We start from the raw sequence: 15,029 nt of genomic DNA on the forward strand, positions 1-15,029 counted from the left end.
GATCGATTATCGGCCTTTTTAATAACTTTCAAGGCCGATAAATTCAAAGATCGTTTCTCTTTCTGCACTGTGCTGGTGGCTCTGTCTGCAGAAGCAGATTCACCCACCCACAGCACTATCTGATTGGTTCCTTCTGCAGTGGGTAGCAGCCAATCAGCAGTAAGCTGCCTGTTTGCTTTTTCACCTCGAGTCTTGGAGTTTTTATTTTTAAATAATTTATTTTTTTTTTTTTACACAATTTCCCCCTTTTTTTCAACCAATGATTATCTGCTTGAAATATCGGTTATCGGCCTCCATAACTACTAATAATCGGTATTAGTATCGGCCCGGGAAAAGCATTTTTATTAATTTTTTATTTATTTTTTAATAGACATTCTCCTTTTTGATCTTTGATTCATGGATCTGATGGATCTGCTTTGCCGCCGCGCTTGGATGTTTGTCGTCCATCCAAGCAAAGATGTAATGTCATCTAATAAGAGCTGACAAATATGTGCAGCGTGGAAGTGGAGTGCCTGAGAGGTGAGTGAGCTTTGGCGTTGGAGGAGGAAGTGAGCAGATGGCGGCGACGCGGCCAACAGGAAGTGGAGGCTTGATGCTTTCTCATGTTGTGTTGGCAACACTCAGGATTTCACTTCCTCGTCCTCACGGGCCACACAAGTGTGTGTGCATGTGGGCGTGCGTGCGTGCGTGTGTGCGTGTGTCTGTGTTTTTTGAGTCCAGCTGTTTCTAAAATAGATGATTGAAATTCTGAATTATGACGCTGTCTGCGGCTCTGCATTTAACAAGTAGATAGATTTTTTAGAGGAAAAAAGATGAATATTATCCGAATTAAGTCATTGTTTTTTTTTTTTTTTTAACAAATATGGGATTGTTACCAGAATGAATACATGCTTTTGTTTACATTTCCTCATGCAAAGTGACATTGGATGAAAAAAAATGTACTGAAATTAATTTAAAAACAAATTCCTAAGATAAAAATATTTTAACAAAATAGTTCAAGAATTTTGTTTGAATTTAATTTTTCTGGGAAATGCAAAATGCAAAAAACAGTTCTTAATAGTCTTAGTTTTAGTAAAATTAATAGATTTTTTTTAAGGGGGATAAAGTGACTTTTTTCCAGGGGAAAATCGTATTTTAAAAGTTGAAATGTGATGAATAATGACATCATTTTCAATAGAAATTTCATTCCTTATTAGAAAAAAAAATCTGAATATTACAAGGATTAAGTGGCAAGAAATGTCATAAAAATAAAAATAAATTATTTTCAACTTTTTCTCAAGTTGCAGTATTCCAGGAAAAATAAATTCGACCAAATTAAAGTTGTCCTATTCGGGCCGAGCGGGACTCCAGCAGAGGCACGTGCACACGCACACACACACAGTTTTCCAAGTGCACTTTCCTTAGACTGTGCTCCGGTCCAAACGCAATAACTACTGTCAAGCACCCCGTCGGCCGTTCGCACCACTTACTGATCATGCTCTATTTATAGCTGCTTGCGTATTGTGAGTATTAACGGCGGCGGCGGCGGCGGATGACTCCTGTTCACGGTTGTTGTTGGCCCAGGCCGGCCTGGCTTCTGGTTCCTGTTGTCGTCAAGGTTATCGACTGAACTGCACAGGACAGGCTGGGCCAAAAGTATAGATTTCCACTTTTTAAATAAACTTATTAATGCAAGGAAGGAGTCCATGATAGCATGAATAGAAAGGAAAAAAAAACAACAAAAGGTGATAGATAAAGGATGAAAGGGCGGATCTGGTTGGGCTATAAGTAAGTTTTCGCTTTTGAAATGTCTTGACAAAGACGTGGATGGAAGATGGACGTAAGGAAGGAACAGGATGGACCAAAAGTGGATTTAGAATTTTTAAACTGACTTAATAAAGGAAGAAAACAATGAAGGAAGGAATCTAGGAAGGATGATGGAAAGGAGGTGGTGTCAGAATTGAGTTAGCAGCCAACATTTGTCGCAGTTACACTGCAACATGCTAATAATTCCAATAAAATAAAAAAGGGACATCCTTTGCTCTTTGGAGTTGATTTTTATAGTGGGACCATTTCCAATTGACGAGGCGTGAAGCGTTTCCTGGAGATGAGCTCGTAAACGTTCCCGCTCCACACAAAGAGGTCGTTTTGTCCGGTTTGCTTCGCCGCGATACGCTTCCTGATCCATTCACGAGGGAAATTAGTCAACCATTGTGCTGAGGATTGCATTTTTGACAGCAGACGTTCCCCGACGTACATAATGTCCGTCAACTTCCTCTGATATCACGTTCATCTTCAATAAATTTGGAGCTTTTCAACAACATGCCGGACAATTTAGGCGTCATTTTTTCTGCAAAAACAATTAAATGGCTCCAATAAAAGTCACAACATGCCAAAAATGAAGCATTATTTATTTTATTTTTTTTTACGAGACAATTCCCAATCACATCAAAATTGATTTGAGTTTGACTGAGAATTTTCAGAGAAATATTGTGACATAAATGGCAAAGCATATTATGCCTTTAGGCTAATGATTTGTTGAGGTATTTTTTTTTTATAGATGATGTGACAGTAAGTCAAAAACAACTTTGGCTATTATGCTGGAAGGTGATTTGCATAACTCTCTTGGCTCGGATTCAAGTTTGAGGTTACAGTGGGCTAATTGTTGTGCGTACGTGCGTGCGTGCGTGCGCGCGCGTGTGTGTGCGTGCGTGCGTGGTGGTTTGCCTGGTGGTAGTAGTGCTCTTTGTTTGAGGGGTTGCCAAACCCCGTGTGCCCCGTCGGCCAAGAAGAAAGCCGTCGTCAACATGCAGACACACATTCCTGCCCTTGCGATCCCTGCATGGAATGCGGCGTTTCTTTGGAAACGCTGAACGGCGTTTTCATCTACGTGCATTTATTCACGTGTCTTCATTTCTAGCGCCTCCGTGCTTCGATCGCCACCCGGAGCTCTTTGCTCGCTGCCGTGTTAAAGGGCATCGCAAGTGTCTTAAATTAGAAACGTGACAAGATTTGATCAAGCTGCCAGATCGTATTGGGTTCCTTCGGTGGGCCCCACGCCTGCTGATGATGTCACGTTTTAATCGCGTATTTCTGGAAAATATTTATTTGCCTTTGTTTTTTTTTTTTTATCCCTGGCAGTTTTATTTTCATTTTCTGCTTTACTAAATGTAAAAAAAAAAGAAAAGAAATGCATTACTGTCACGTTTGGCGAGGCAGCTCTTACGTCACTTCCGCCTATGCTCAAAGCGCAAGCGTTCCGCTTTTTGTGACACAAGAGCAGCAGAACGTTTACGTTGCTCCTGCCCAACTTGCAACAATGTCGCGGTTCACTCGGCGTGAATTGAATGAATGTAAGAAGGATGTTTATATTGTGTCATGTCCATGTTTTCCCTCTGACCATTAACCACAATCTGATTCCCCAAACCACATAATATTGACGTGACGTCATCCGCTGGCACGCAGGACAACGAAGGATGTTCCTCGCAATAAAAAAAAAAAATAAAAAAATGTTCCTCGCAAACGTAGCAGTAAATGTACTTTTTCAAAATTATTATTAGTTAGTAATTCAAATCACAACAAGCAGGGGTGACAAACATGGGGGCAAAAAAAATTAATTACAAAAATACATTATTAAAGCGTGACGTCATCAGCAGGCGCGCAAGCCACTGATACAATCTTGCAACTCAATCACATCTTGTACCCACACCGTCAGTCAAAATGCAAGCAGCAATTTCCTGAAATTTTATGTCGGCACAAGTTGGAAAATCATCCTGCAATTGGGTGGTTCATTTCAACCAGAACTTAAGCTTCCAAGCCCGATATTGAAGAGGTTGTCGGCCATTTTGTCCCGAACAAGCCGCTTGTCGACAAGCAAGCGTGGAGGATGATGGAGCTTCCACAAACTAGCGAAAATGAAGGACGTGCTGACGTTTCTTTAGAACGTCCAAACATTTTGTAGCTCCCTCCTAGATGTAATCGGTGGTGGGAGGAGCTAACATGGAGCGAATGTTGTAGAGTTGCAAATAATTTGGTCCACTTTCACACATGCGACGGGTGTCACGTGACCATGCCTGTCGGTTCATTTTTGTCATCTTTCCCAAATGCAGCAAGTCCATTGGATTTTTGGGACCTGCTCTTTTTTTTTTTTTTTAACCATTAGCATCAGTCATTTCATTGTCTTATTTTTTTTTTTGGGATGCATTTCCGTTGCTCTTCCTCCCTTCCCACCTGTTTTGCATGAATGGCCGCTTGTGTTGGCCTCAATGTTCACTCTTTGTGAGAGGAAAAAAAAAAACGGCAGGAATTTGTGGTGTCACGTTGTCCAACAAGCGGCAGACAGTAGGAAGTTTTCTTGTTTTTTTTTTTTGGTTTTTTTTTCCCCTCTCGGTCACAAGATGCTCCACCAGCAGTCATTTGAGGGTGAATAAGAATCCTCCTCCTCATCGTGATTCGAAAAAAAAAAGAAAAAAAAAAAGCCGGCCTGGCAGGCCGCACAATGGCAAAGATGTCCGAGCGTATGTTCTTGTGTTAACCGATTTCACACTTGCCACAAGTCTGCTTTTTACTCGCCATCAAGACTAATGCACGAGAAGATTTATTTTGTTCTTTCCCTGGATTTCCACTCGCATACTCAAAAAGAAAACAAATTTGAACTATGCACCAAGGCTACCTCTCGTCGCTGTCCTGTGAAAAGCACTTACGTCCATTTTTATTTATTTATTGTTTTATTTTTATGTTAATGCGGTTTCCGCATTAGACATCCCATTCATGTAAATTTTTGAAAAAATGACAAAATTATAAATAAGTATTTTTCACAGTTTATCGGGAAAAGTAGACATCATTACAAGTTTCAAGCCACACTTACAAAACATTTTCAAAGAACATAATTCAGACATAAACTGAAACCTTTTAGCGAGAATGAAAGAAAAACTCTCAAAATATTACAAGAACAAATTACCTTTTTTTTTTTTTTAAATAATTCAGAATGTAAATAGGATGAATGAGATTTAAAATAATCAGAAATGAAGACTTCTTTTTTGTATTTAGGGCGCATTAATCAGAGGAAGTAAAATCAGTGTTTTGTGGAACTTGCCAGATCAATTTTTTTAAGTAAAATACTTTGATTTATTCCTTGATTCAAGTGTGAAAATGCTTAATTTCCTCAGGTCGTATTTTTCTGAAAGAAAAAAAAAATCGTAATCTCATGATTACGTTGCAACTTTCAAGAACAAAAGCCTGTTTTCTTTATTTCAGGGGAAAAAAATTATATCACAAAGTTTTCTGGAAAAAAAAAATAGTTGTAATGTTGTAATTTTTTTGGGAGGAATTATAATAAAATGAGAATAAAATTGCGAAATAAAAACTCAAGAAAAAAAGCCATATTCCAAGTAAAACAATTCTAGATTCCATGTCTTATCTTAAAAACAAAAGAAAAAAAAAAGTCCAACTGTTTTATCGGGGGCGGGGAGGTCATATTACAAAAAGAAAGTTCCAAGAACGGTCCGTTCGCTCTCTTCCTCTCGGTTTTATTTTTTTCAAAGTGCAATTTTACAAGAAAACACTTTGAATTTCCACTTCAAGAATTTTGAGAGGAGAAAGTCAGAATTCTCCAGAGGGGGAGAAAAAAGTGAATTTTAAACAAGCTTCAAGATGAAATTAGACTTTATTTTTATTTTTTTTCGCTCGTGTAAGTTTCTTTTGGTTGTATTTTTTTTTTTAAAGAAACAATCAGAATATCCATCCATTATCCAATTCGTTTATCCTCACGAGGGTCACGGACGTGCTGTCCTGCACTCAGAATATTTAAATTATGAGACTACAGTTTTGATTGCATTTCTTATAGTTGCCAACAAACGTCTCAGTTTTTCGAGTCATAATTTTTGTCATATTACAAAACAAATCTAAAAGGATATTTATTTATTTATTTTTATTCTCTTCACATTAACTTTTTAATAAAATAAATAATCATTTAAGCCTTTTGTTGTTATAGCATATTTCTGTTATTTTCTTCCTGTGTGTGTGTGTGAGACGTCGTCATTCTTCTTAAAGCCTCAACTGCTCGCTGCAGAATTTTTCATCCTTTCCTTCTAATGCGATGATGTTTTTCAATGTAAATCACACAAACGGCAGCTTTTGGACTGACTCCACTTGCCGACACACTTGAGGCTTTTCCACCAAATGTGTGTGTGTGTGTGTGTGTGTGTTGGTGGTTCGAGGGTCAGGGCAGTTGAAGTCATGAATATCATGATTCACGTTTGCGCTCGAGTCCCACTGCTACCGACCGCGAGCGAAAATCCCAGCAACGCTGAATTGATTTATCCGCTCGACGGTGAAGCCTTCGATTCTGTCTGATCGATACCAGCTTCCCTTGATCACATTTATGTGGGCCAAATCAAACTGCAGTTTTTAGTTGCTATCTTTTTTTTTTTTTATGACAAAAAAGAAATGCGGAATATATAGGAGAGAAAAAATTGTGATATCAGAAGCGTAAAAATGTTATCGAATTTTCCGATTTCTACGAGATTCAAATCGTAATCATGTGAGATAACGCATCGTGATTTCATGAACGGGAATGTCTGACTGTTAGCATGTTAGCTAACATGCGTTAGCGCAATTTCAGGACGCGGCCGCCAGACGTCGGCGCGGCTTTTATGCTACGGCGAAGTCATAGAAGATATTTGTGAAGCAATCACCCCGTCGGTCAATTAGCGAGACGGATTATCCGACGTTTGGAGGACTCCCCGGAGACCGATCTAGATGCAGCGTTCACAAGAGCCCTCCGCATGCTCCATGACTTGTCGGAGATAAAACCCCCGACCTGATTGATTGTTTTTTCGTCCTTGTGACATTTTCATTGTATACAATCATTCAAATGTTTTTTTTTTCCGGAAGAATCCCAGTGACGACGAGTAGGAGCAGGATGAAAAACGTATCGTTTGGTCGTCAAACATGACAGCGAAGGCTGAAAATAGACCGTGCGTGTCAGTTGTGCAAAGCTTTTGTATCATTTTCACGCATAATTTGGATCTTTTTGTGTCTATGAATAGAAATGTAACAAAAGGTCTGTGGGTTTCCAAAATCTTTGATGTCGGAGAAGCTCGGCTGAACAATGTATGAAAAGGGTCGTCAATCATTCTCCGTTGAGCCTCGTCAATTACGTCGTCACGGAAATACTCAAAGCTTCCTGTTGGGCTGACCTGCTGATTGGCTTAATGCTTCCGATTTTTTTTTTTTATACTGTCTGGTTGTCCTACAGATGCTTTTCTGGGTTATTGACAACCTGACTAAATGGCATCTATCAATTTCCAAACTGGTTTCACCGACTGGTTAACTGGTACTTAATCACAAACTAATTGACAGGAAGTAAACCAATCTGATTGGCGGGTTTACTGACACGTCAAACAAACCGATTGGCTAAATGGCACCAATTTGAAACTTTCTCGATGTTCATTGCCTGTCTGGCTTGCTTGTTGTCGCTTAACTCATTTCCTGCCATTGACGGCTAAAGACGTCAAAGATCCATTTATTTATTTATTTTTTTACTCAGCTGGTAGGAATGAGTTAATCAGCCCTGTGATTGACCACCCACCTGATTGATTGACACTTAACCTCGATGTCTTACTGACTGGTTAAATCAGACCAATTAAAACTATCCGGATGCCTTAGCGGCATTTATTTACTAGCCGACAATGGTTAACTGATGTGAAACAACCATGACTGACTGACCATTCATTAGCGCACTGCCTGGATGTCTTATTGGCATTTAGCAATTAGCTTGTTGGCTAATTGACGCTGATAGATGGCCGGCCAATGACTAACTGACACTTCTGGCTGAATGAATGTCTTTACTTACTAGTTGATAATGGCTAAGTGATATTAAATGATACAGACTGACTGTCTGGTCAAAACGCACAGATTAAAACTGGATCATTTGCGGACTGGTTAGCTGATTGACTGACCAGCGCATTACGAATGTTTGCTAACGACTTCACTTGGCTTTTTGACACAGACTAACTGATGAACTTTCTCTTGTCACATTGTTATCTTAGTGGTTTGTTGATGGACTGACTGACTTGCACTTAATTTCTGCGCTGATTTAAAACTGTCAACATGTCTTACTGGCGGGATTTCAGGCTAAATGGCACAAAGTCACACGAGCTAACGACTGACTAGCTTACACACTCTTGGTCACTGCTCTGATTAAAACAGTCCAGATGTCTTTAATGACTTGTTTACTGGCTGAAAACAAATTGACCGTGGGATTTGAAGACACTGAGCGACTAACCGATTGACTGACTGACCGAGTGACAGACTAACTTTCATAAAGCAAATCTGGATGCCTTACGAATGTTTACTAATTTGTTTGCCAGCTCATTGGTATTGACGAGCTTGTCTAACTGACACTCGCTGACTGACACTATCGGTGTCTTGACTGACACTTAAATTGCATTGACTGGGAAAATTGCAGAGATTGAAACTGTCCGGATGCCTTACTGATTGTTTTGCTGGCTAAATAACATAAGCTAATTAAGAATAAATGACACTGACCGACTGACTAGCGGACTGTCACTTAATTATCGCTCGGACTGTCTGGATGCCCGGCTGGCATTTACAGACTGCTTTGTTGGTGTGCGCTGACACTAAAGGATAGCGACTGATTAGCTCGGGGGACTCTCTATCACACTGGATGAATGGCACCCGTTCAAAATGTCCGGAGAGTTTACCAACATTTACTGACTGGTTTGACAAACTGACAATAGCCAATTCACATTAAACGATTCTCACTGAGTGGAGATTTGCACGTCTCTGGGAGTGTTACGGGCTGCTTTAGTGACGACTTGACACAACTGGTTGACCAACGGATTGACTTGATCTTATGCACTTAATTACTGACCTCGATTAAAACAACACGGATTTTTTTTTTTTTTTTAGTGACTTATTTACTGGCTGATATTGACAAATTGACTGACTAATAAGCAACGGTCGACTAACACTAAGCAACGAAAATGACAATCATGTCGACTGACTGACTAAATGGCAACAATTTAGTGTCTGGACATTTTGCAGACTTTTCGTGACTGGTTTTCCATTGAATTATCACTGAGAAACCGACGATAGCCGACTGACACTGAGTGACTGGATTGAAAATGCTCTGGATACTTTACTGGCTGTCTTACTTTGGCTAGTGATGGCTAACTGACACTGAACGGAAATGACACTCAAGTTGACTGGCTGGCTAAATGGCAGCAATTTAAAGGGTCTGGATTTTTTTTTTTTTACGGACATTTACGTCACGGGTAAGCGGACACCAACTGACACGATATGAGACGGAGCGACTACTATTTTACTGACGAGCCAAAGAATTATTCCCATTGTTGCTTGTTGCGGTGTAATAAGTGGCTAGTGACGGGCTAACTGTTTCTGAATAATGTGTTGTTGTCTCCGTGGCAGAAGACAATGTCGAGCGTATTGAAAGTCACGGCGCTGACGGCGTAATGCCCGCCCGCTTACTTGCGCATACGTGAAGCACATCAGGACTTTGTGCCTCGGTGCCGGAATGGTTCTCATGTCCCTCGTGACTTTGCCGGTCCCTGGGCGGGCCGCAATAAACAAGAATAAATCCCACAGCAAGTCAGAGCGCTGACAGCGTGGCCGGCGCAAACAAAGCAAAGGACGGCGAAGAGAGACTGTTGAGAGACACGCGCTGATTGCGATTCCGCTTCCTGCCTGCTGATAAGAGGCGCTCATGAACATGACCGCTTCAAACCATATACTGCTTTCTGCAATTGACTGCGGTCGCGATGTCTCTTGGGTTGCGTGGAAGCACAGAAAGCAATAAAAGCATTGTTGACGCAGCTGAGGCATGTTTTCCACCACGAGCTGTTTCTTCGGTGTCTCCGTGATGATGTCATCAGGCCGGGTTGGGGCCCCGAGGTCAGTCCCGTAGGGTGTCTGCCGTCATGTTTTTGACTTCACCTCATGTGATGGCTCTACACGCCCCTTAAAGACCCCCCCACCCCCATCCCATCAGCATCCAGATCTTCTACCGCACCCGCTGCCGTGTTTGCCTGCTTATCAAGGAGCTGCAGGCGGTCGTCGTTATCTGAGACACTCTGCAAGGCGTACACGCACGCACGCTCACGCTCTGTCGTAAATAACCTCCACCATGTAGAAAATGTCCATTTCTCACTGATTGGCGTGCAGAAATTATCCCACTGGGCACCGCATTGTCGATTGGCGCGTTTTTGTTCCGTGTCAGCTGACCTCCTTTGCCCATTTGTCTGAATGGGAATGGAATTTCCTCATCAGCCAGTGTGGAAATTCCTTCCCATACGCAGACCGTGAAATATTCTATAATTCTCCTGCGACATTTGAGCTGACTCACTTTCATAATCCACAGGTCGAATATTCCATATTTTATTGAAAATATTATATTTATTTTTTACAATTATTGATTCATTGTATTTTTATTTTAACAATATTTTATACTAACTTTAAATTTTATTATGAAAAATATTGCAATTTAAATATAGGTTTTAATTTTATTGGCTTGCTTAAGTTTTTTTTTGTAGCCGCATTTTATATTTTGAGTTTTATAAATTTAACATTTATCTATTTTTTTTTTAAATTGTACTTTTATGATATAAATGATTTTTTTTTTATTTCTGCATAATGTCATTTTCATTTTATGTGCCAAACTTCATATATTTCGGAGGTCCACATTTTAGGTGGATATGGTTGACACCATTCTAAAATTGTTTGCCTTCTCATGAACAGCGAAATGTGCATAATTTGCTTTATTGTGCGACTTCCCTGGAACTCCTTCACTGGCGTCAGCAGATTTTCGTTTTGTTTTTCAACACGCGCCAGAGTGTCTCACCCGGCACGCCTGTGAAATTCATGTTTGTAAGTGCAAACAGTCGCCACTAGATGGCGGCATTGTCTGCTTTGGATTTGAGATCAGCAGTGCTTTTGAGTAGAAGTTAAAGATTAGGTGGAAAAATCTCAGTTTGAGAGAAACGGCTTGTATCTTGAAAAACCTGTAAGCTGGATCACTTGTATCTCAAGGCACAGTTTTATATCCCAGTTGTGACGCTTGACATTGGTTTTGCCATGCGTTTTTCCCGCAGCTAGGCTAAGCATTGCTGTTGCTGTGGCAATGAACTAACGCGATGCAAAGACGAAGCGGTCCGTCCTGGTCTGCCGCTTGGTCCACCCTGGCGTCACTTAGCAATCGCACGCACACTCGCACACTGAGTACAAAAGACAACGGGGGCCTTGGTCAGCTTGTCCAAAGTGTCCACTCATCAACAGACCCTCCGGAATCTCTGGAATGTGCACGCGTGTGTTGCCGGTTAAACTTTCTATCGCACTCCGAGCAATTGATGACGGACTTGGTATCGGTCGGAACTTTGCCCGCATGCGACAATCACAACTCGCTTTGGTTTGGATGGATTTTTGTGCATCCTGTTATGACGAACACGTGCACCCGATTGTTGTGCAGCCTGTCACGATGAGCATGCGTTCGGCATTTTGTGCCGGTTGTTAATATTTTCAAAATTCTGCTTTGTGTTGAACACCAAATCTACATGTTCATACATAATGTCGTGATAGGAACACATGAAAATCAATCACAGTCAAATTGAATTTTGATCTTACTCGGATGCTGAGGTGCCGAATGGAGTTATTATCTGAGCTTCAGGTTGTTTAATTAGTGTGTGTGTGTGTGTGTGTGTCTCCCTGGTCTCTGCAGTGTGGTGTTTTCCTTAACCATCCTCGCCATTCTCAAAATCGCCCCCTACCCTGCCACAAATTCTCCTCAGTGGTCACATGACTGCAGACATGGGTGTGGTCTCCTGCATTTCCGGCTGCTCTTACGTTTTCCTTTTTTTCCCCACCCTCAGATTTCTCAGTCTGACATGCTACAACTCACACACACACACACCCACGCACACAGCGTCTACACCCAATACAGTGACGTGTCCTGCATGTGAATGTGTGTGTACTTGCCTTGTCTTTGTGTTTTAGTGCAGTTCAGCGCTTGACAGTCCACATTTCTTGTAAATTTGAGGCTATTTGTCTTCAAGGAGACATTTATTTATGTGTGTGTTTATGTATGCAATGTCTTAAATTGTTTGACTGATATACTAATGTATACACACCAGTGGAGGTTTTTTTTTTTTTTAAATATTTTTTATTTTTTGTATGCAGTGTTTTGGACCCGTTTTTCACATTTGTAGTGAAATGGTCACTTCAGCAGTATTTTGCAGCTTTTTTTTTTTTTTTTTTAATGAGTGTGTGTGGGTGTGTGTGTCTTGCGTTTTTATTGGAAAGGTGGACATATATCTGACGGTACAGCTAACCCACATTGCAGTCCGTACTTAACGAGGGTAGAATTCTCGATTAATCGTCGCATGCCGTTATCGCCCTTCACCAATACAATTTTTTTGAGTTGTGTATCCTCAAAAATGATGGAACATTTTTAAGCATCGTTTGCAGGCAGGCAAATACCCTCGACGAATTTCACTCCCTCGTCGTCGCCGTCAACGCGGAAAGCGAAATGAATCCTCAGTGGAGATTTAAATGACTTCAAAGTTTTCTCTCAGCTCTTCCGCTAGTCCTCGCGGACTTGCTTATCTGGGTCCGTGATTTGAATCCCGATACAGTTCCGACCGTGAGAGGGTGAAAGCACAACAACAGCGAGCGAGTGTGAATGTTGAAGTGACGCATTTATGCCAAACTTTTATTGATCTGATTGTTTGTTTAAAACAATAGCAAAGAAGCAACTCTAATCAGATCAACTCAAGCGTTTACGGGAAATAAACTTGAATGGAAACTACATTTGATGCGATTAATCGTTGGAATAATCAATTTCTCGTGTGTATTTCCAGGGCGGGTCAAGCGCTTAATTCCCTTTGTAGGCCTGCAACAAGTTGCATGTAAATAACTTGACGAGCATTAACGCAGACATAAAGGATGATAATAATTCATCAATAATACAAATCGGAAATGCTACACCGCATTTACTCGGCCTTCCGTTGATTTTTATCGAGGGCCAACCTCCTCCTCATCACTCTACTTTATTTGACTTATTTCATTTTGGATGCGCTTCTAATTTTCTACGTCCTTCTCAATGTTCGACGCACCTATTGCCTCGTAATCATATTTTATATCACGTGAAATTTTAATTTACCCCCCCGCTCTGGTTGGCATCTAGCTCATGTGTCCAATTTTATTTGATTTATTTATTTCATTTTTTTTTTTTTAATGCACTTATTGAAGATTCCCGTCAAGTTTTTTTTTTTTTTTTTCCCCCCTTTAGGCTGCCGTCAGGTCACAATTGTGTCACTTGGGAGAAGAAAATAACAATTGTGTCACCTGAAGTATGCAGCGTCAATCCAGTATGTGTGTGTGCGTGTGGGTGTCCTTGTTGAGCCATTTTTCCATGAGGCCCAAGCATTGGCTCAGTTGCTTGGTGCAACAAGGGGAGCAAAAAAAAAAACAAGTTCCTTTGTGTGTGTGTGTGTGTGTGCGTGTGTGTGGAGGGTGTGGCCAGCAGAGCGAGGGAGTTTGCATTGCATACTTGGATTGTGAGTGCAAGTGTGTGTCTGTGCACGAGTGTAGTCAGCAGGCTGCTTGCTTGCTGCTTTAGTATGCAGAGCAGGTGTGTCTGCAGAGGCTCGGAGAAGAGGAAGAGGAAGAGGAAGGGGAAGGAGGGTAGCAGCAGTTGAGCAGAAAAACGTGAATGGACACTATTAGAAAATAGATCATATATATTATATGTAGATAGATATGTATATGATGATTACACAAACGTGTGTGTGTGTTATGTCAAAAGTTGTGCATGCCAATTTATTCCGTTTGCGTCTTTATGACTGTGAGCTGGAAGCTTTGCTCACCTTTGGACACAAGTGGGTGCGGTCAACTATTTGACAAACACTTCATTGGGAGGCGTGTGTTTGTGTAATGTTTGTGTGACACTACCCAAACTTCTGGGATGTTTTTTTTTTTCTTCTGATCTTCCACATGGATGATTGCAACGTTTTGATTTTTCATGGCAAATCCTCCAAATCGTTCTTATTTTGTGTCAGCCATTTGTCAAGTGCTTACGGTTCATTTTTTGGGGCTTTGGTTCTTGAGGATTTTTTTTGTTCCACCAGTTTTGATTGACCTAACCACCCAATCCAATGTCAATTAGGGACGATGGTGTCCTGGACTGATTGATTGTTTTTTGATGCTGGAAGTGTGCAATAACAGCTTCCTCTTTGATTTTGTGCTTTTTTTTGTGAGTCCTGTTTTGTTAGACATGTCCACGAAATTTAGAGCATGTTGGGCCACCTTAATTCTTGGGGGAGAGGGACAATACTGGCCGGCGGATAGCGAAAATACGCCTCTAATTGACATCCATTCAAATGCATGGAACGGGGTTGAGGTGTGGGGGTGACAAATGAGAAAAAAAAAAAAATGATTGAAAAAAACTTTAATAAAATGCAAATATATGGGCTCCGCTATTTATCATATTATTTTATTGTATTTATATAGTATTAAAACTCTATAACAATGATTTCAATTAAATAATTGGTACATTGATTTAGTGCAGATAAATAAATTATAACCTTTAATCTTTATATTTTCACATTTTAAATGATAAACTTTACATAGTCAACAGTTTTTCTTTATAATGACAATAGAATAAATCATTATTAGATTATTATATAAATTATACATATATATATTATTATATTAATCAATTATCCACTCAAAATAAGAGTTATTATCTCGCTGTTTAAAGAATAATGTCAGATCTTTTATGCCCACATTTGAACTTGACTCATTTTCCAGTCGTGTCACGTGACCAATCTGCACATTTTTCAAAGCCGTGACAAAACGTGGAAACTGTCATCTTCCCAGGAAAAACTTGCGGCTGATCTTTTCTCAAGTTTTGAACCTGAAACGTTTTAATGACCTAAATCCCAGTTGCGTGTGGACGACGCGCGTGTCTTGAACGAGTCGTCCACACTGACGCTCTTTCATCGTCGCCATTCAAT

The 15,029-nt window shown here is 40.5% G+C and overlaps 1 protein-coding gene across 5 annotated transcripts in view; it reads left to right on the forward strand.

The window, feature by feature from the left end:
- LOC148327006 (plasma membrane calcium-transporting ATPase 1-like) overlaps positions 1 to 15,029 on the forward strand; it is a 65,983-nt gene that overhangs the window by 21,578 nt on the left and 29,376 nt on the right. The gene's annotated exons all lie outside the window — the stretch shown is intronic.

Source organism: Idiotropiscis lumnitzeri, chromosome 11 (assembly GCF_059441095.1).
Source record: "Idiotropiscis lumnitzeri isolate Australia: NSW breed Sydney's pygmy pipehorse chromosome 11, RoL_Ilum_1.0, whole genome shotgun sequence".
NCBI classification, from domain to species: domain Eukaryota; kingdom Metazoa; phylum Chordata; class Actinopteri; order Syngnathiformes; family Syngnathidae; genus Idiotropiscis; species Idiotropiscis lumnitzeri.